The sequence below is a fragment of the Pleurodeles waltl genome, chromosome 3_1, assembly GCF_031143425.1.
Source record: "Pleurodeles waltl isolate 20211129_DDA chromosome 3_1, aPleWal1.hap1.20221129, whole genome shotgun sequence".
In the NCBI taxonomy this organism is placed as follows: domain Eukaryota; kingdom Metazoa; phylum Chordata; class Amphibia; order Caudata; family Salamandridae; genus Pleurodeles; species Pleurodeles waltl.
Window position 1 is genome coordinate 517,792,166 of NC_090440.1, and position 23,854 is coordinate 517,816,019.

General features: G+C 40.9%; 1 protein-coding gene across 1 annotated transcript in view; it reads right to left on the reverse strand.

Moving 5' to 3' along the window:
* Positions 1 to 23,603, reverse strand: part of LYSMD4 (LysM domain containing 4) — a 74,595-nt gene extending 50,992 nt beyond the window's left edge. Inside the window, exon 1 of the mRNA XM_069222780.1 lies at positions 23,476 to 23,603. The gene's annotated coding sequence lies outside the window, so the exon portion shown is untranslated. The remainder of the gene's footprint in view (positions 1 to 23,475) is intronic.
* Between the last annotated feature and the right edge of the window lie 251 nt (positions 23,604 to 23,854).

Sequence of the window (23,854 nt, forward strand, 5' to 3'; positions counted from 1 at the left end):
AAGAGGCCAATCAGGGAAACAAGAACAATCTGATGCAGTCTTGACAGCAGCACTGCTTCAATGTAATTTAAAGCGGTGTGTCTAGTCAATGTCAAGAAAGCAATTGTGTGTTGTACCAAACAGGTATAAATAGGTGCCTGGTCACATTACATGCACTGCAGACATAATGCACTGACATATCCGGAAATCTGCAAAACTCATGCAGTGTCTGTTTTAAGGTAGCTAATCAAGTCTGTGTAACCATAGCTTATGTTGTCGCACCGACTGCGTTCCCCATATGAAGGTTGTGCTTGGTTGTATATATATATATATATATATATATATATATATATATATATATATATATATATATATATATATATATATATATATATATATACAATTAAGATGCCTTTAAATCTTATTCTTGTCACATTTTCTCTGTGTTCAGAGACAGAGGTCAAAAGTCAGTTTGTCTTCTTGCAATGCAAATACTTTTCCTTGTGACTGCAAAGTTCCAGGATTTTGTAAGGTGAACTGTCTGACCTATGTGAAATGAAATGGTTTTGGATCAGGTTTTTGCTAACACAAAACATTTATATAACTAAGTCAACTTTACAAACATTTCAAAATATATTTCAGTAGCTGTGAAAGACCTTTTTTTGTACTTCTGTGTGATTATAAAAATATTTTAATAGGATGAAACAAAAGTTGGAACACTTTACTTGGTGATGTGCAAATGATAAATGTTTTCTAAGAACCCAATTTTCAAAGATTGTTAATACACTATATATATATATATAGTTTTATCAGTAAAGCGGCAAATTAGTGGGAAGGGTTTTGGACATTTCATGGAAATTGACTGTTTATAAATGACAGTGCGCCACCACATCATGCTTTAGTAATATATTTATTAAAAGTGATTGTTTAAACATAAACTGAGAAATACTCCTGCCCTGATGGCAAAGTTATTAGTAAGCGAAGAGGCAAGTCATGCATGGATCATGTGTACCCTATATGTAGGCTAGATATATTATACATGGAGCAAACGTTTAGTGTATTTAATCAAACAAAAGAGGATTATTTTTTTTACATCAAAAATGCTGAACTCACATATTTGAAGGTGCACTCGTATGTGAGAATGAAGAAAAAGGCGACTGTAAAATACAATATTTGCCTAGGATCACACAATTTGAGACCTGTTTCTGGGTAAAGCACATTACAGGTAGGTTGAGTAGATTATTCAAGATACTCGACCTGCAGGTCTAGTAACATTTTTATGATTTTTTGAGGCCTGTATAGTAGCCTGAAGAAGCCAATAGGGCTACTGTGGGGCATAGTCCCACACTGAGGGCTCTGGACTGATTTCCAAGCTACACAGCGGAAAAAATAAAAACACACATAGCGACCTACGTGCAGCTTTACAAGCCTGTGGCACACCGCAGTTTGGGGAGCATGTGCAACAAGATTTGTGAGGATACATCCTGAATAGCTATCTTCATGCAAGGGGTGGAAGTATAACCCCAAAGGCAGCCTGCCTTAGAAGAAGGCACAGCTGCTACCTCCGGATTATGCAAACAAACATTCTGTGGCCAGCAACAAACCGCTGCCTGGGAAGTAAGCTAATGTACTTAACAAATTCCACCCCAAGTGTGGTTGTTTTCCAACATGCCTGTGAACTTGAGACACAATGCTGCTGAAACCTGGGTATCCTAACCACTTGGCAAAACTGTTGAATCTATTAATTACTTTTCTTGTCTCCGGAGCCTTGTGGTAACACATGCAGAGGGGTCCAAAAGGTGCATGTTAATAGAAGGGTTAAGAAAGCAATCTTATGTGTGACAAATCTCAGCTCAGTAAAGGCTCAAAACAACACTTTGTGAGAGATACAAGCACATGCTGTACACGTCCAACCTTCCTTCATGCCAGGCAGCAGGAGTATAAAATGCACAATGTTCCTAGGCCCCATGCTAGGGTGACCAGACATCCCAGATGTCCCCGGACAGTCCTGATTTTCCAAAGAGTGTCCCGGTGTCCTGACACTTGTTAAAAAATACACAAATCTTCAGGGTTGGGTGAGCATGCACATTTATCACTGTGCACTGTGTTCACACCGGCCATCACATGACACCACTGATACGTATTGTTTAAAAAAACTTTCCTGCTGTGCTGCCTGCTTTAATTCAGGCAGCACAGCAGGATTTAATGGGGGGGGGGCAATAAACCCCTATGGATCCCATCACCCGTGGCCAGAATAACAAAGCTCCCATTGCAACACAACGGAGGATGGCCGAGGCTCCAGAGGTGTGCATTTTGGTAGCATGAAAATTAGACGTCCTTGGCCACAGTGTGGTGTGTTCCATATGGCTGTCCTGATACACATTACATCAGATCCATTGACATAGACATAGGACTAAATGTTGGCACTAGTCAGTATAGTGTCAACATTTAGTCCCATTTCTATGTCAATGGCTGACCAGGTTTTTTTTTTTTTCAGAACATCTGGTCACCCTACCACATACTCGTCTAGGAACTCTTAAGTAGCAGTAACTTAATAGGAGTGACTGGCACTTTATGTCAGCCCTTAATCAGGAATGTCACGCAATTTCTTTAACATGCAAACTCATCTTGAAACAAAAGCATGCTGCTAGACAAAACATGGACTTATAGACAAACTTTCACATAGTGCTATTGCAGTACAAAATGCAATTCTGACAGAGCGGCGCCAAGAAGGGCTCTCTGAAAAAATTTCACTGTCTTCACTGCCAATCTGTGGCTAGACGAGTGATAAACACAAAGCAGTTGATTTTGCACTGTATGGATCTAAGGCAAGGGACTTAAAATACAAAATAAAGTCAACGCAGCACAAACAACGACGTCGTCTTCAAAAGCCAGAACAGATCTTGCCTGCCTCAGGCCCTGCATTAAAATGCATCCCTAACAATCTCATTTTCGCCTCAAGATCCAAGTAAATCAGGTATTGTAAAATGAACTTCAGAGTTAAATGCACCGTGCTCTGCTGCTTTACAAAAATCAAACATACGAGAAACATTTGAAAAAACTTGTTTTTTGTGGATATTCATTTGGAGTGAGCTGTTCCTGTAGGAGTACTTATTGTTTTTATAAAAAAGGATGGTTGCATTTTTTAAGCTTGCAGTTGTAGACAGAAAAGCAGAAGTACAAACAGACAGACACTTGGTCGCTCTACCTTTTCAGTGGATCCCGGACAGAGATAGGAGCACAGCTGCTCTAGCGTCCTCTGCCTGGGAGCGGCCTGCAGAGCTGCAGGCGCACTCGAAAGACACTGTCTGACATTTGACTGGTTGGTGTCATACATCAAGTTGGCTTGAAGCAAACTTTGATGAGTGGCAGGAAGTTTGCTGTAAAGGCATTGGTTTCTAGTCACGGGTGTAGCACTTGAAAACAAGGTGATGGCAAGCGGAGGTAGGGCAGCTGGACATAGTGTGGACGGGGCATAGTAACTCCTCTATCCCCAAAGGAAAAAGCAAACCGCAGCAGTAGCTTTATCAACCAGTAGCATTGACTGTGTAAGAATGATTCACTCTTTCTTTATGGGGATGAGTCTCAGGCGCAACCAGACCCAATCTTCAGGTCTAACACAATTGACCATTAGCGATTGACGCAGAGGGACTGGGGTTCGGGAAGAAGCTGACACAGCACTCCCTGTTTTCTTTCTATTTGTTTTTTTCTGTGCAATGAAACAAAAAATGGTGTGTGACACACTTGCACGGAAAAACTACGCCGCTGCTGTGGCCCGTTGCCCTCGCCCTTCCCCATGCACAGCCAATAATGGACAGAACCAATTAAATGTGTGTAGTGTTGTGGATTGTAACATAGGGGGTACAGTGTTGCATAGTGAAAAGGCGAAGAGTTGAGGGGACTGGATTGTTAAAGCAGAGTAGACTGTTAGAGTGGTAGGAAGACAGGGTGCTACTGCTGCAGCTATTGGAAATTGTAGTGCTCCCAATGCTAGTCTATGCAGAGAAGCTCCCAAGCCTGAGCTGAAAAACAAGTTCAGGAAGTGGTCACCTCAAGTGTCAATCCAAGATGGGACCACTGGTGATTGAGAAATATATGACAGCATTCGAGTGCCACTAAAATGTTGAGGAGAGGCCTGGATGACCCTCTACAACTTTTTGTTGCATGTTATCATATATTTTAATGACAACATGCAAGAACGAACAGTGAAGAGCACTATGTTCATGACAAACTAAAGCATTCAAATTGCCCTTCCCACTTCTTCTGTTCCTGTTGGCTCTGGGGCCACTTTCTGAAGCAGTACAATTTACAGAGAAATTCACAGTATATATACACATCGTGAGGATTAGTAAACGTTTTCCTTTATATGGATAACATACTACTTAAACTCACTATATCCAAAGTCTCTCTACCGGCACCTACTGTTGGTGTACAACACATCTCACATTTCCCTAAATATAGGACTATTTGGGACAAATGTGTATCACGTCATACAACATGAGACTAAATGGCCTCTAGAATACTTGAAGGTTGCAATAACGGGGCCTGGAAAAGATGATAGAAGACAACACGATGCCCCTCATCATGAAGATTTCGCTCATTGGGCATAACGGAGTCTATCACAAAGAGGCAAAATTTAAATAGCATCAAGCATTGGCAAAGCCAATAGGGCTCCTTATAGTGAGGTTCCCCGACTTTTGGTTTTACCAATGTTCTTTGTTTCACATCATCAAAAAGATTAAAGATAACATTTACTGATGCGGAACAGCATTGGGTATCAAAATATTATGACTGTGTGTATGCGCGTATGTGTCATAACGTGTATGCTAAGACTCTGCTGGCAATATATTTTTTATTTTAATGTACTATTCCAACAAGTTGCAAGCAGCGTGAATGGGACCAGCAAAGGAGTGGGTTGTGGTTTGCAGTAATAAAAAAGAAAAAGGTAAACGTGTGGGATGGGCTGGGGTAGGAGACGACAATGAGAACGCGGGGAAGCTGCACAGGAGGGAGAGTGCAGGAAAATGTGCACTTCTATGAAGTGCTGAGAGAAAACAAGCTGACAGATACAAGCCCCAGAACCTCATAATGCCCGTATCACATTTTTCAAACTGTCATCTTCTTGGTCGTTATGCTTCTATAAACAGGTTGCAATAATACTGTACAGGGTAGTCCCTCCAAATTCCCAACAGAGGAGGAAAGCATGCGTACAATGTGTTTGGCTCGGTCTTTCGTGGGTTTCTCGTTGCACAGTCTGACTCAGGATTACACAACCTCTGTGTACCTAAACTAGGGGGGTTCCTGAACATAATTATGCCAGATTAGATTTGTAAAAGACTGAATGGGGTTGCTGGATTCTTGATGCAAATGCTGTCTACATAATAGGATAATAGTTTATCAGTGAATGGAAAAAAAACTCAAAATGTAGCAAAATGGCTCACATCCATGCTTTGGAGCAGTGATATTTAAATTGTGTATAGATCCACTTTGAGCTTCTTACTGCCAGTGCACACTACAGAGTTATCACTCCTTGGAGAAGACAACTATGGCCATATGTACGAACACTTTTTCCCATAGACACAGAATGGGTAAAAACCTTTGCTACATCTGGCTCCTAGTATCAAAAGCTTATCTTCACTCTCCAACTTGTGTGGGGCATCCAATCACACTATCAATCCGTAATGATTGCATTCCAATACAGATATGTTTTTTTCAGGTCAGTTAAAATGCATCTTCAATCTTTTTTTTTCAAACTTTCAGTTACAGGAGAACCAGCCAACGCATTTTGTCTGTAAACCAAAACTTCATCAGGACATTTAATTTTTATTTTGTTATATTTTGGTAGATTCTATATTCTGACTGTTAACAATTTCACCTCATCCTTTTATAAAACATTGTGTTCATTCATTCTCTATAACCAAGCAGAGCTAAAGTGAAAGAAAAAGCTAAAATCCACTCTTCAATTGTTGCCTGGGAAAGCTTTTTAGGTTTCGTTTGAACAGTGTCCATGTGCTGTTGTGAAATCTCTTATAAATAAAAAAAGCTTAAAATGGGCTTAGAGCCCGCCTATTACTTACCATTTATTACCACTGGTTGACTTCCCTCTGATTCTGTACCCCCCTCGTTTTACTTTCATCCACCTTTCTTCCCACCGACCGTGGTTGCTGCTCCCTCCCCCTCACCTCCCTCATGTTGCTTCCCCCTTCCCGTTTTGGTGCTCCCACCGTCCTTCCCTGCCTCCCTCATGTTGCTTCCCCCTGCTCTCACTGTTAGTTGTTGCTGCTGCTCCCTTCCACTCCCCCCAACGCACCTACCCTCATGTGACTAGCCTCCCTTGGACTCTTCTTTAACATACTGCAAAGCAGCCTGAGCTGCAGTACAACATGGCTTAAAAATAAGGTGATGTGACAGTGCTGATCCCATCATAGTACTTTCCCCTCCCCTCCTTACTTTAAGCCATGTTGCACACCAGCCTGCACTACTGTGCAACATGGCTTAAAGTAATGAAAAAAAGTGCTATGACGCGGTCAGCGCTGGCGGTGTCGCACTGCTTTTTTCTTTACTTTAAGCAATGTTGTGAGCAGCCTATGCTGTTGTGCAACCTGTCTAAAAAACATAGACAAAACCAATTGATCTTGCATAGGCAAAAGCTACCGGTTTTGCCAAAGCTTGTTACTATACTGCATCCTGGAGAAGATTTCAGAAGTCAAAGGGAGTACAGCTGGACACTCCAACTGGGCACAAATCAGGAAATAGATATAGATGAATTCTGGCAAACAAGTCCACTTAGGTATGCATAAGTAAGTAAACTTTCTATTTTGTGAAGCTCCTTCCAAAAAAAAAAAAAAAAAAGTACAAAAACTGATTTATAAAGAAACCGTGAAGCAATGTGTGTGTGATATAGTAAAAGAGAGAAGAAATACAGCATAATGTCTTTAAGGTAGGCATGTAAAATAGCATGTTCATTCAATATACATCATATATGCATGTGTAAAATGACTATTTACATAGTTCAAGACTAATAAATGAATTAGTTTTACATACTTCGTAATATAAGTACTCCCCTCAATGGAATTCGTTTTGAAGACGTTTGACATGGTCTTGTAAGTATTCCAACTAATGTCATATGTCAAAAAGTGTACAAGAGGCTCGTAGCCTACTTAACTGTTTCCCAGGATGGGAACTTACAAGAAATGATCTCTGCAACAACTGCATATACCCACTGTGCTGTTTTACTAGGATTTAAAGACTTTGAGACACAGTCTACCCGCTGTGCTGAAAAGGCATATTAACATTGCAAATAAAATGCAAGATTCTCGAAACACAGATGCTTAATAAAAAATAATTAAAAATACACATTACAAATGTAGTTGGACGCGCAAACCTACAATTGTACACTGTGTGATAAAGGTATCTGCAAAAGATCTCACAGATTTTCAATAGGCAGGACCTGACTCAACATATACAATCAAAAACTCTGTGGTACTATGTGCTGTGCGATAAAATTCCTCTTGCAAGCTAAGCTGACCATGACATCTCAGCCATATTGGTGCGAATCCCTCACAAATGAGACATTTAGCATATTGGCCTGTGGAATCCATAATGCAGGTGAACCTAAGAATTCCTTTCTTCTGAGGGACATAAGTTATTAATTCTCCACGACAGTTCTTCTAAAGTCAATCAAAAGGTTGCACAATGGAGTGTGGCTTGGAAGTATTTTAAGATGGTCGCTCTACTTAGAGGCTCCTGGACCTGAGAGAAGCCTTTAAAGATATAAAGACTGTGAAAGTGGTGGAGCTGATCATACAGACAAACACACTTGATCAGGATGGAAGGGCTGTAAAGATAGGAATTTCGGGACATTGTTTGGCCCACATTTCATTTGCTCTTCGTGGACCTCATCTCTCCGGTATCGGAGAGCTGTCATCCTGCCCTGCAGCATGGTTCAAAATTTTAAGGAAGACGTAGGCCCTGGGGGAGGACTATCACCCGGGCAAGCAAGCCCTGAGGCAATGGAGAAAAACATGTCATCATAATACTTGGAATCTCCAATAGCAGTGTACATGCCATTTTAAAGTTAGGTGATACGTTTTATGGATCAATATTACAGAACAAGGGCCTAAAATAGGCTTTCTTGTCCCTGGCACACAGGACATTGTCAATGTGCCCAAGAAAGTCAGTTGCACTGCAAATATCAGTGTGAGATGTGTTTCAGGTACTGATCCTATGAGTTATCAAAGGGAAAATTAGTGGAACTCAAAATCTTTTCCATTGTGGAAAGACACACACAATAGCACTAAGAAAACATGGGTACATTTTAAAGATGTATGTTTTTAAAAAATAAAACCTTATCCTCGTGCTCAGAATACGAATAGTAACTGTTATGAATGTAAACTGTACAGTAGCAACAAATTTCATTACAAGTGTGAAAAGTAAATAGTAATATAACATACTGGTAAAATCATAAAGATTTTCGTTGTATCAATATTTACAATCCCACCCTCCACTCTTTGGCCAACTAAACTGAACTTAGCACCAAAGAAAGGGCCTAACTTGAGTTTTAAAGATGGTTCAAACCTGTATACCATTCCAGGACTAAGAAGCAGTGTTCACTATAATGGAATTGTCTGATATTCCCGTCTGCATCAGCAGGTAAACAGATAAGCCTGCTAAATAAGGCTAAAAGTGCCTCCCAGTATTCTTCAGCAAAGGAAGGTGATACACTTTGGTATGGCTTCAGTCTCGGGTCTCTGGTGCAAAGTTCCTGACTATCTCTCAGACTCTGTTCTTAGCTTTTATAATGTATCTAATACACATAACTTACATTCTGTGAACCCTGCTTATTGTTTAGTACTATTAAACGAGAAGTGAAATTAGCTTATAGAACAAAGAACTCCATTCAGATAGAATAACATGAATATAAGCAAACAGATATGATTATCACGTTGTAATGAAAAGTGACATGAATAAGTGTGCTTTTCATATTCACCATTTACACTCCAATAACTAACATGTATACTTCAAAAAAGGACAATACCTGAAAGGAAAAAAAATAATTATAAAACAAAAAGACCTTCTCCTTGTGAGATTTACAGTAGTGGTGGTCAATTTAGAGTCAGGCACGTTGGGTCAGACGCTGCTAGGAGAGCTGACAGCAGTGAAAGAACTTAGAAGAATGCTGTACTGAGACTGCTGACACAGCATTGGTGAGAATAGTTTTCAACCATTTCACTCTTGTAGCAATAGGCAGTTATTTTGTGAGTGACTTGTCTTTTTCTCAAATTCAACTAGGAGTCCAAGCATCTTTCAATTCCCCATTAACATGGCTGATAGTTACCCTAGGCAGGCTCCACAAAACACAGTAAAGATGGGGAGGCTCAGGCTTTGTCGCCCAAGGAACGGGCAAAAAGGAGAAAACTCTTCGCCACAGCAGCAGGGCTCCAAAAATCTACTCGACCACTCGCCATGACGAGTCATATTTGATCAGGTCGAGCTATTTTTAGGACTTACTCGTCCCTTCTGGCCAGTTGAAAAAGAACAGGTGTTCTGTTCAGTCAGAAAGTGAAGGAGCAATAAAAGACTCCTTTAAATCTTGTATGTCACTTTTGCTCTGTGTTCACAGACAGAGGTCAAAAGTCAGTTTGTCTTTAAATTATTTTTCCTTCTGACTGCAGAGTTCCAAGATTTTGTAAGGTGAACTGTGTGACCAGCTGTTTAGAATGTAAAATAAAAGGACATAAGGAGTGAGGTTTTTCCTCACACACAACATTTAAATGACTAAGTCAACTGTACAAGCATTTCAAAATGTATTTCAGTAGCTGTGAAAGCCAATTTTTTGTAATTCTGTGTGATTAAAAAATTATTTTAATAGGAATACTTTACGTGTTGATGTGCAAAGGATATGTTTTCTGAAACCCAATTTTTACAGATTGCTAATACACTATATAGTTTAATTAGTAAAGCTGCAAGTTAGTGGAAAGGTTTTTGGACATTTCTTGGAAATTTACTGTGTTTAGATGACAATATGCTACCACATCATGGTTTAGTAATATATTTATTAAAAGTACATGTTTAAACAAAAAGCAAGTCATGGGTCATTTAAAAGTGCATGTTTAAACTAAAAGCAAGTCATGGGTCATTTATTCCCTATAAGTGGACTAGATTCATGTGACACATACAGCAAACTTTAGTCTACTTAAACAAAAGAGGTCCTGCAGAAATGCTGAGCTCACATATTTCAAGGTGCAATCATATGTGAGAATGAAAATAAAGTTGACTCAGTAAACTATTTGCCTGGGATCACACAATTTGAGACCTGTTTATGGGTCATGTACATTACAGTCAGGTCGAGTAGATTATTCAAGTTACTGCAGGTCTAGTAATATTTTCATGATTTCTCAAGGCCTGAGCAAGGATAAATATAAAACTTAAAAGGACGAATGAAAGGTATAATGAAATTAGAAATATGGGTAATTAAGCTAAAATGACATTTTAGACACCAACTGATTAGATTACTGGAAATGTTGGACCTTAAATGACTGAATAACAAGCACATTAATGCATAAATGGCTCCGGTGAGCTGAATGGAACAGCTCAAACATCATATGGTGTTCTATCAGCAGATTCTTACAATACATTCAGGAGACAAGTGGTCAGGAAAACTGCTGAGGAACCACAAAGCCACTGCAATGGATCCAATAATGTATGGTGTTTAAGAGTATGAGTTGGGCCTATAATATTGGCTAGCTAAGAGATGAGCTGGCCAGAGATTTAATCTTTCAACTGGATTTCAAACACAAGTCAAACAGACACTTCAGTAGTACCAGTAACCTTATAAAAGATGGATCAGTGGTTTGTGGTGCACACAGGAATGGAAGTCCCTTTCCATAAAAAATAGAGGTCAATGAGCCAAGCACATGATAATGTCTCCCAGTTGTGGAGTAGTCTTTCGCTGAAACAAACTGCAAGAGAACTATACCTACAACAATTACCATTCACTATGACAGCATATTTTGCATCATTAATAAATGGCTTTCTCCATACACTCAAATGGTTTTGATCCTCAAACTGAAAATTGACCCATTTCTCTGAAAGATCTTAAGAAGCTCTGTGATCATTGAACTCGCTGGGACAACTTAAGAGTAATTAATAGAGCCAGTAAAGAAAAGACAGCTTCTAATTGTGTATGAAAGAAGTAAACCAGCAACAATCCTAATGAAACAAGGATAGGATTGACTTCCCCACCTGTTTCCCAGTGCCTCAAATATTCCACTTCATTGTCAATGAATTTGCATTTGCCTAACCAGAGGTCATATCATACTCCCTTCTAATGAACAAAGCTGAATTTAAAATTACGATTTGCTCTGCTGCCCACTCGAAGATATCAGAGTCATCCTAATGTGGCTACATACTTTTTTTTTTCTTTCTTTTTTTTTTTAAGACACATTATATTGATGTCTTATTTTATAGAACATAACCCTGGGGGAGTACAGTGGTCTTTAACAGAAAACACTGCAGAGTGTTATAGCTTTGTGAAATGTGTGGCAAGTTTAAGTGAACATTAATTCCCAGCAAGCTATCTGACAATTCCAGCCACTCTGTAATATTATTTGACAGTTTATTGTCTCTTAACATCATCTTCATCCAAATTTCTTCAGCTAATTTTCCCTTCTTAGCATCTATTCCACAAGTCCAGATAGGGGCCCTGCAGCTTTAACCAGTGGACAGTTATGCTCGGTTTTGTCAACTACAACAGAAGGGTCATACACTTATAGCTGACTTTTCCATTCTGTCTAGGATGTAAGCCAGCTGTGCACGGTGTTAAAGAGTATATCACTGCTCTTGGTGGCACTTCTGTTAAGGCAAGAATCATTTGTCTCCAAGTGTCCACAGCCAGTGGGCTGACACACACCACGTCCAGAAAGTTTACTCCTTCCTGGCGACAGAGTGGACAAGCGCCTGCTCTAGTTTGATATATGGCACAGTGCATTGCTAGATACTGTCTTATGGCAGATCAATGTGCTGCCTCATTCAGTACTAGTGAATGGCATTTTGATGTCTTGTTCCCACCTCTCTTTAATGATTACCAGATGAGTCGTCTGTTGTTGCAGCAGTACGTTGTAAACATGCAATCTGGGTCATCAATCCTGCATGAGACCAGTAAGAGTGGTCATGGAAATATTAGATTTCTTCTGCATGTTTGCCTCACAGGTCTGGTTAGCTTTGAAAAAAATCAGGAACTTTTTTGCACCTTGTCTGAATTTTTGCCTGATCCCCATGAATGTTATAAATGTCTTTCCTTCGTACATGTACATGAAAGTACCCACACTCAACCCAGCCAGCGGTTTCCAACCCCCTACTTTAGAAATATGGGAGCCCCATAATTTGGCATCCGCTAGAAAAATTGTCATTCTTATAATTTTCACACACAAGTATTCACCACACATTCAAAATCAATATCAGATGTGGAGTCTCTTGGTTTTCGCACTTCGGAGCTATGCGTACAGTTTGTAGAGAAGAGTGTAAGTAAAATCCTGCATCTAATTATTTTTCTTACAAGAGGCCCTATCTGCTCAATATGGCCGAAACTGTGACTGAGCTGTTAAGTAATAGCATTCTAAATCTAGTCGGGCGAGCCTGCTCTGTTTGTTACGCGACTTGAGAGTAGTAAGTTTAATTATGGGGCTGCCACCATCCTACACCAGTATGGAATATTGATGTGGGGAACATCCCATTATTCCCTGAAATACATATAGATATTTGGAAAGTACGATCATTTTAAAAAGGGCCACTCTTCCCATGAATGATAGGGTCAGTCGTCACCAGAAGGAAAGGGAGTGCTCAGCAGAATCTTGCCTATAGTGAGTTCAATCTCCTCTGCAAGATAAAGAGACATATTATGGTTATCCTAAGATATTTTAGGGACCCAATGCTGCCAATCTAAGCCTAGGTCCAGGAGCTGTGCTACCAGTCTCAGGGCAATTTATCCCATAGGAAAGAGGCATAACTTAGACCAGTTAGTTCTCAAACCAAAGATCTGTCGGAAAACATCTATTATGGGGAGCATGAATGGAACTGAGCTCACAGGGTATTTCATTTCGACTAGCCAGTCACTTGCATAGAGTGACACTATGGCCCTCATTATGACCAGTCACGGTGAAGTTCGGACCACCACGGTGGTGAGCTGACCGCCACATTACAACCACGGTGGTAGAGCCTCGGTCCGACCGCCAGCACTGCCACTTTACTGCCACAGGATGGCCTGGCGGTCCTAATCCGCTAGGGCAGCGCTGCAAGCTGCTCTGCCCTGGTGATTACGATTCCCCTCTCTGCCAGCAGTTTCATGGCAGTAGAACTGCCATGAAATGGCTGGTGGAGATGGGGTGCAGGGGGCCCTCCAGGCAGTCCCGTCGCAAAGTTTACTGTCAGCCTTGCAGACACTGTACTTTGCTATGGGTCCTGGTGCACCCGCCACACTACAGCGTTGCCCCTGGCTCTATTACGAGCCGGTGACAATGCTGTAGGCCATTTCCCGCTGGGCCAATAGGCAGAAACTCTGTTTCCATCCGCTGACCCAATGGGAAACTCGTAATGGGGCCAATGGACCATCGGCGGATGGCCTTTTCCATACGTCGAAGTCATAATCGACCCCCTATGTGCGTTTTATCACATACTGTAATGCCTTTATCGGCCATGTACCTTGTCGTTACTGGTCCGTGGCGAGAGCAAACTGTAGGGGTGATATCAGGCATCCTTGTCTTCTGCCCAGATTAAGCTCCCATCTTCCAGAGATAATCTCATCTTAAAGGGGTATGCAGAAATTTGAGCCAGTACATTATGTATGTGCCAAAGTTTGCCTTTTCTAACACTTCAAATATTAACTCCTACGCAGTGTCAAGTACATGCTTGATATTGAGAGGAACTACCACATAGTCTTAATCATTGTGCCTTAAAAGATGTTTTGCTTGCGCCCATCTGTGCAGACTGGAAATCGTGTTTCTCTGTGGCGTAACCTCTGATTGATTGTTACATAGTAAATCAGGTATCACCCTCAGGATCTTATGAGACAGTAATTTACTGATAATATCAGTATGGGTACAAGCCCAGCTCTTCTGGGTCTTTTCCTGCTTTTGGGACCACCACTATTAGAGCTCCATGCATAGTGCCAGGCAGACTATTAACACTGTAGGTCTCCTGTGCACCACCACTATTAGAGGCCCATGCATAGTGCCAGGCAGACTACTAACACTGTAGGTCTCCTGTGCAACCCCTAATAGTTTTGTAAAACTCGGGCAGCAGCCCACCTGTACCTGGCGTTCTCTTGGTCTGCATTTCCCTAACTGCTTCTCTTAATTCCTTGCATGTTATAGAGAGTGCTTCCCTAACATTCAGTGAAGGTCAGCTGGGTCTAAGTATTCTTGTCTCCATATGTGATCTAGAGGTTCCCTTTGTGCTTATAGCAGTGGTCTTCAAACATTTTAATGCTGTGCCCCGCTCAGTGAAAAAAAATACCCCCTCTAAATTTGTCACAATTATTCTATTAAATTACCAATACTTAAATATTTCTACACTTAAACATTGCAGTTAAGTTCTTTTACTGTTTTACAAATGCAATAAAAATACATGATGCCAAACATACTTTTCTGATCAAGCAGGCCTTACTAACACGTAAAAGTATCCACAATGTGATTATTAGAAGTGGGGCTGGGGGTTTTGAAGAGTATTTGGAGTCCTTTCCCATTTGACACATATTCCCAGCATGGATACATAGGATAAAACATGTTAGTGATGGCCCATTACACAGCATTTTATTGCTGTTCATTTTTTCACCTTAAAACAAAGCCCTGTTATTAGCATAATGCTTCTTTTGGCCAAAGTCTGGCGTAGCAACCCTCCCCAACAGGTCTCACATTTGCTTGAGTTAGAACTACAGGGAGTGCAGAATTATTAGGCAAATGAGTATTTTGACCACATCATCCTCTTTATGCATGTTGTCTTACTCCAAGCTGTATAGGCTCGAAAGCCTACTACCAATTAAGCATATTAGGTGATGTGCATCTCTGTAATGAGAAGGGGTGTGGTCTAATGACATCAACACCCTATATCAGGTGTGCATAATTATTAGGCAACTTCCTTTCCTTTGGCAAAATGGGTCAAAAGAAGGACTTGACAGGCTCAGAAAAGTAAAAAATAGTGAGATATCTTGCAGAGGGATGCAGCACTCTTAAAATTGCAAAGCTTCTGAAGCGTGATCATCGAACAATCAAGCGTTTCATTCCAAATAGTCAACAGGGTCGCAAGAAGCGTGTGGAAAAACCAAGGCGCAAAATAACTGCCCATGAACTGAGAAAAGTCAAGCGTGCAGCTGCCACGATGCCACTTGCCACCAGTTTGGCCATATTTCAGAGCTGCAACATCACTGGAGTGCCCAAAAGCACAAGGTGTGCAATACTCAGAGACATGGCCAAGGTAAGAAAGGCTGAAAGACGACCACCACTGAACAAGACACACAAGCTGAAACGTCAAGACTGGGCCAAGAAATATCTCAAGACTGATTTTTCTAAGGTTTTATGGACTGATGAAATGAGAGTGAGTTTTGATGGGCCAGATGGATGGGCCCGTGGCTGGATTGGTAAAGGGCAGAGAGCTCCAGTCCGACTCAGACGCCAGCAAGGTGGAGGTGGAGTACTGGTTTGGGCTGGTATCATCAAAGATGAGCTTGTGGGGCCTTTTCGGGTTGAGGATGGAGTCAAGCTCAACTCCCAGTCCTACTGCCAGTTCCTGGAAGACACCTTCTTCAAGCAGTGGTACAGGAAGAAGTCAGCATCCTTCAAGAAAAACATGATTTTCATGCAGGACAATGCTCCATCACACGCGTCCAAGTACTCCACAGCGTGGCTGGCAAGAAAGGGTATAAAAGAAGGAAATCTAATGACATGGCCTCCTTGTTCACCTGATCTGAACCCTATTGAGAACCTGTGGTCCATCATCAAATGTGAGATTTACAAGGAGGGAAAACAGTACACCTCTCTGAACAGTGTCTGGGAGGCTGTGGTTGCTGCTGCACGCAATGTTGATGGTGAACAGATCAAAACACTGACAGAATCCATGGATGGCAGGCTTTTGAGTGTCCTTGCAAAGAAAGGTGGCTATATTGGTCACTGATTTGTTTTTGTTTTGTTTTTGAATGTCAGAAATGTATATTTGTGAATGTTGAGATGTTATATTGGTTTCACTGGTAATGGAAAATAATTGAAATGGGTATATATTTTTTTTTGTTAAGTTGCCTAATAATTATGCACAGTGATAGTCACCTGCACACACAGATATCCCCCTGACATAGCTAAAACTAAAAACAAACTAAAAACTACTTCCAAAAATATTCAGTTTTGATATTAATGAGTTTTTTGGGTTCATTGAGAACATGGTTGTTGTTCAATAATAAAATTAATCCTCAAAAATACAACTTGCCTAATAATTCTGCACTCCCTGTATTGACGTGGTAAATGCATAACTGGACTTTTCTTGCCACATAACTTGGTCAACACTGCTGCATAATTTTGTATTATCTGCCACATAATTCCAATAGCACTACATATAACTAAAGCACCTCCATTTACCTTCTTCCTCTATCTGCAGCAAAAAATGAAAACATTGCCATTTTTTACCATATTTATATTATTATTTTGAGGTCCCCCCCAACATAGTGTGGGGACGCAGAGATGACCTAAACAGAAAGAGCAAGTTGTGCTGACCGTTGTGATGGTGGTCCCATTGTCCTAGGACCACCTCACGCCAAGTCCACCTGCAATTATGCAGGATTTGGCAATGAGGGGACCAGTGGACACCTCTCCGAACATGGGGGGTTATTCTAACTTTGGAGGAGGTGTTAATCCGTCCCAAAAGTGACGGAAAAGTGACGGATTTACCACCAGCCGTATTACGAGTCCATTATATCCTATGGAACTCGTAATACGGCTGGTGGTATATCCGTCACTTTACCGTCACTTTTGGGACGGATTAACACTCCTCCAAAGTTAGAATAACCCCCATGGTGTCTAACCACTGAATCAATCTTAACAGTTTAGTATGAAAAGCCCAAAAATCACACAGGTAAGCCAAGGATGAGTATTTGTCCTACATTTAATTTCAGAACATAAAAAAAGAGACTTGAACAGTGCTATGAGAAGAGCAAAACATTCCAACCAAGAAGAGACAACTAAACAGGTTAGATTTGCTCCAAAAGGAATGAAATGTATGATCTGGAACATAACGCTTCAGCTTAAGGAAAAACAATGGAAAACAATTGCACGCGGCTAACATTGTTGTGGCTTTCTGGAACTACGTCAACCAAATAGAAGGCCCAAATGTGTGTGTTGTCAATAACAATGTGAACGAGTCCGACGGAGTACTGCATGTTGAAAATTGTATGATTTCAAGAGTTCAATCACCAATAAACTACCGAATACAGATGACTTCTTTGCCTGCCATCAGACATAACTCACTAATCATCCAGATTGGCCAGATTAAGAAAAATATTAGGGAAAGATGCAGCACCAGGTCCAACTGGTATCCCATCAGCAGTCTGCAAATACAAGCCAGAATACTAAGCGACCACACTGGACACCGTTTTTTGAAGTGAGCTACATACTTTGAGCAATCCCTGATTCATGAAAAGGCTTGCTATTGCACTTCATCTAAAAAAAAGGCTCAAAATCTGATCCAGAAAATTACTAAATTATACTACTTCTAGAAGCTGACTTAAAAATGTATGCCACGTTATTATTGAGGAGCTGATCAAAGGCCAAATCAAACAAATAATTTGCTAGTTTCAAAGAGGATTCCAGGCTAAAAGCAGCATGATGGAGAACAGTGTGGTACTATCCTTACTTATCTATAAAATGTGAAAGAGCTTAATTAATTGTTTTAAACATTTTAAAAAGCCTTTGACTGTATATACAAAAGGTTGCCTACGGAGTAAACTCCACAACACTTTAGCTTAAAGCTATTATAACATTATACACCATTGGATTCATGTTAAAACAGGAGATAACTTTTCCTTTTCTGGAAAAAATGTTTATTAACAAAGACCTAAAACAAGGATGAGTCCCTGCAACTGCGCCTCTTTCATTTAAATTATAAGTCTCAGATATTGGTCAAACTTTAGCAAATTTGTGCTTTTATCCTGATGTAGCATGCAGATGACACGGTTCTGGTGCATTATACCATGCTAGGTTGGCAACACAATATAAACAGCTTTGAAGAATACTCCCATTTAAAACAAGCTAAAAATCTACTAAAGCATATTGAAAGTGGTCACATTTGTAAGTGATAAATAACCTAGCTTTACCTGGTCCTTGTAGGGTAAAATATTGGACCAAAAATAAAAAAAAGCTTACATACACTTGGGAGTCTATTTCCGAGCCCTAGGTGCCACAGAGAACATTTGTCACATAATGAAACCAAAATTCCACCATTAACGCACAGTTTCAGAAAGCTTTCAAAAAATCTTTCTGACCTATCTAAAATTCCACAACTGCCACTTTTATAATCCACTGCCATTCATAAAAAACACTTACAAAATCCAAATTTTGCCACATTAACATATGGTCTGTAAGTATGTCCTTTGTCTTGTGGCACCCAGTTAAATAATATTCAATGCAACTTGTTTAGCATAGTGTTCCATCTTCCACATTCGTTCTCGCAAGACCAATTCCACCTACAATTTGCCCTGTGGGGGTAATCCCTTAAGCAAGAGGCAGCTACTGTCAGACTTAAATTCAGGCTACAATGAACAAATGAAGTGTCATTTAGAGGAATAATAAGACAAGATCTAAACCCTGCAAATACTTAACAGCACAACCCCATGGCATGAAACCAAAACCTTGCTCATGCAGCAAGTGAATATGTCCCGGCTATGGGAGCTATACATATGACTGTTTTAAGAACATTATCAAGATTAACCTGAAATTGTTCTCATTTTAATAGTCAACAACTGTTCAAAAGGAAACCACACTGCACTTTAATGAATTTTACTTATTAAGCTAATCAAACTTAGGTTTATCACGTATTACCTCTACCCTGTGAATCCAAAATACAATAGCCTCACCTGAGATTGTCAGTTTAAAATAGGAGAATCTGCCCATCTTTGAAATATATGAGTTGTTTTTGCAACTACAAATCTGAAACGTGGTACATGTAATTTGATGTTGCTCATCTTTGTAACTGACCATAAAGAATTTTACATCCATCAATTTGTGGATTTGTTCTTTGTTCTACAGTTTTACAAAAAAATGGCATTGTGTTTTAACAGCAACAATGGCAGCCTTTTAAAGAGCTTTGTAAATTTCATGAAAATGTTATCATCCGAACTGGACTATTACACGAAGAAATGCTGCTTCCTAGTAGCCTTCCTCTTTTTATACCATGGACAAGCAAATATTGTAACTTTATATTTTTTTGTAAAGATTACAAAGAATTCTCAAATACAGACATGCTCATTAGATTGAGGATTAATACCTCATCATCCTTATTTCTCATTTGAGTAGATTAATTTGCTGCTCGCTTTTATCTTCGGGTAGACAATTGACATCATTTTAATTAACTGTAAATAAAGATTTTTATTACTAACATTATGTCTTATTCTGTTCATTTTGTATATGCTATGCCAGCATCTTTTTAGACCAATCATCTTCTCTTCAGGGAGGAGGTTGGGTACAGTGAAGGGCCTTCAGCAGGAACGCTGGCCATCTCCTTAACCTGTCCATCCAAGACAACACAAACAGCTCTCCTCTCATGTCTTAGGGTGCCACAACGGTGGAGAGGCACCAGTGATCTCTTATAATAGCAGGCAGATGCCTGACAAAGCAGGGGCCATCATCCTGATTTCAGGCTCGTCATCCAGTCTGGATTTCTGCTTAATGTACAAACTAAGCAGCTAGGCAGGCTTCCTGATCATCTAGGCGTGTTCCTCCATCGTTGTCTGGTTCTAATATCAACAATGGTGCAGAATTCTGTCAAAATAACTATTCGGGCTGAACTGAGCCGTTAGAGTTACTTCATGTCAGCCATCTTGCTGCCACGCTCCCACCCACTTTTCTTTCTTTATTTTTTTAAAGACACAATTTATTGCATTTTGCAAGGTACACCTCAGTGTAGCACGAAAAAATAAAATATGAAAATTGCATACAAACAAGAGAACAAGGTGCATGGTCGACAACACTCATTTCCTCATGCTACTTTCCTTCCTTCATCAGGTCAACATATACAATGACTCTCCGGACCAGGTCCATACGTGTTCAGTGTACACCCATACGCCTACCCCCCACCCTTACCCCACGTACTTGCGAATTTCTGACTCCAGGTAATCTTCCCTGGAGGGTCTCAAGAGTAGGTCAATCCCTCTGTATTGAGCCCAGTCTCCCCATATCTTTAATACATCTGGAGGCACCCTCTGGCCTCATATACCGGTCTTTCCATGTTTCTGAAGTGATCAAGTCCACTCTTTCACTCCCTCATCATCGGGGGGCCTCGCCTCTCTCCACTTACGCGTGATGTCCCATAGCAATACCCATGGCGTTTCCCTGGACCAGCTCTAAATATTGGCAAAATTAACTGGAAAAAAGGATCTATAATTTTGTTTATATATCAGAATCCATCGATACGATACTCCTCTTAATTAGCCATTTTTAATTTCTTAAACTACGCAGGCATACACTCTGGTTTCAGTCAATTCTATGGTTCATAATCTGAACTGCAGTCAGTCAGTAACACGACTGCAGTTGTTTCTAAGCCTAAGGACATTACTGTACGCTTCAGTGCCAGGTCAGGCAAACGTAGCGGTATGTAAAGACAACTGCAAACAAATACAATATTTGCAGTGGGGCCACAGTAAACAGCATGTTTCAAGATTTTAACACGTTGGCAATACTATACTATGGTTGCAGACCTGCAGTGTGTACCTAGGGTGGTGCATGCACATCTCACCTACTGACGAGAAGGATATCATGATAGGAGGACCTCCGCTGGTAGAGGACCTTCTCCGCCTTCAAGGCCAAAGCCTGCCCTGGCCACAGAATGCTGGCCTCCCAAAACCAGCCTTCCCAGATAAGGGTCTCCATGGTAGGAATGAGGCGTGCAAGATCCAGAGCAGGGAAGGATGGAAAAGCAAGGCCCTCCTAACACAAGCTGCTGAGGGTTTGACCTGCCAATGGGAAGTGAACGCAGGCTGTGTTCGGGCAATGAAAACTCTAGATGTTTTTAAGGGCGGGACTGCTGAAACAGCAAGTTTTGATGTAGTAATGGACGTGTCTCATTTTAAAATGAACCCAAAAAACACAAAACATGACAGCCCAGTGCGAGAAGGCTGGAAGCATGGAAGCAGCAACAACAGATGGAGGGGGAGGAGCATGAGTGCAAACCTGCACTTTTGGACAGTGGTAAATTGGTAAAATAAAAGAACGAATAGCTGGATGGGTTTGTGAAACAAATACAAGGGAGTGAAGTAAACAACAGTAGAAATGATAAAAAAGCCTCTAAGTGGCCTCTACTTGCAACTCCCAGTCTGAACTCATGGACAAAGTATTAAACATAAAGCAGTGAACTTTGATGTTAAAAAATGAGAGAGAACTAGATATTCATCTTGTGGATGAATTGCAAAAGGAAACCAGTAAACTTGGGACCAAACCTAACTTCACAGCTTGACCAAATTTGCAGATGTTTTTTCAACAAGCCTCCTTTTATTTCATTATCACATATGAAAGCACCTTCAAATACTTGAATTCAGGACGTGTACTACACAAACACCTCTTGTACTTGATTTATTGGGCTATAATGTTGCTTCATGCATAGAAAATCTAGGTAACATAGAGGATAAATGTCAACAAATGTGCCTCTTATTTCACTAATGCCATTGTAATCATAGGGGTGCATTAAAGTTTCCAAGCTGATGTTTATAAACTATTAATATCGCTTTTAGTAAATCTCTCATTCCTGTACTATAATCTGACACACTTGTGCATGCTAAAGAAAAACACTTTTTTATTTTTTATTTTAACAAAATGTTATTTTACTTTTACATGATGTATGTTACATGATTTACATGCCGAAAATTGAGGCTCGGCTCGGCTCGTGTCCTTAGAGTTGGAGCTTACCATTAGCTCGGCTCTAAATTGGCTATCCTTGTTAAATTGTTGCTTCACCCACCTCTAATAATGTTGTACGATTCAAGAAACATTAGTGAGACCAAACGAGTGTCTCCACAAATTCCCGTCATTAAATGTCTGAGCTAGGAAACAAGGCCGGTGAACAGTCAGTTTATGTCCACGACAGACTGGACACCAATTTCATGATGTAGTGCAGTGGGAGAAGGGTCAAAGCAGGAGCCCTTATAGATTAAACGACAGCACTAATGGCATGGTGCCTCCAGGTTTGGATGCTACCAAATACAGTGAAGATGCAGACATTGGAAGATAAGTTTATAAAGTTCAAGTAGAATCATGCGCCCACACCTTAAGCACAGACCCTCGACCAACACTTCACAATGTCACTGCACTTCGAGGACCCACATTGAAACTACAAAGAGAGCCGCGAAAAGGAAAGTGCGATGACATGGGAACAAAGCGAACAAAGGTAACAAGAGGTCACATAGACTTTAGGAAACTAGAGCGGTTGTCCACACTCAATTGGTATTTCCCCCGAGATCGCGTGCAGAACCCCCGTGCAGATCTCATCCCAGACCAGTTAATCTAGACCCCAGGAGCTGTTCCGGCGGCATGGCCGAAGTTTGCATCTACATCCCCATAGTCTTGTCTTGACGGAGGGGATTTGCATCTAGGCCCCTTAGCCTCACCAAACTAGATAGGCTACATTCAGAACCCTTCGGCTGTAGTCCCCTGTATTAAAGCTCGTCCTGTAAATAGTTGCCCAGTATTTCACTACCGCTCCGATCGACATCCCACTTCACACAAATCCCTGCATCTCGTCCTCGCGTGTTTTGCTTCTTCGTGTATCATATAGCCCTGCCAGTTTAATTAACGCATCGGCACTTATTCTGGTGCCTCTGAGTCCACGTCGTCAATACTGTTAATAACTATCCTCTATTCTAATTAGTGTCCATCATGAACTATAACCCAGGCTCATTTGCACTTTTCCCTCTATCTCTGCGGTCAGACCCTCGTCCCTATCACAGACCTGAATCAGTACTTCTTTCTTCCCTGCCACATAGAGTACAGGTGCCCTGTATTTCTCACTCTCTCTGCCGTGGCTTCTCTGAAACACATTTCCTAACCTTTACTGTAACTCAGTCTCCTGTTCCAAGCGGGCACTAATTTCTGTCCGACTTCTGTACGCCTGTCTTCAGTTCTAAATCCCTATCTTTTCTTTACCTGACTTACTCTCTGCAAAGCTGTTTTTTCAATCGGTCTCCAGTACTAGCAGTAAGGTCCTATGTACCAACTTTCCAGATCCAGGCGAAAGGTTCCCACATTTGAGTCTTACCTGCTATTTCCCAACTGAAGCTCACAAACATCCGGCCGTCTCGACTTTAATTTCAAGTATATTCTATTTAAATATCAGAAAACAGGAGAAGATTATCTGAAAACTGTTGTTAGATTGACAGGATGATAGGCGGAGCTTGGAGAGTCTTTGTGGCTGCCTTTCCCAGTTTGCCCTGTCATTGGTGAGAAAAACACATTACCCGCCCCCAAAAAAGGTGTCCCATCCAATCTTTCTGCAGCGGAAGAGGTCTCTCCTGCTGCTGCCCCGGAACTGACCCTTGATTCACAGGAAAGAAAGAACGACCCAACAGCGCAGGGCCGTCGTTCACGCTGAGGTCTGCGCTGCCACGCTCCTTCTTATGACGAATGGCCGTGTGGAC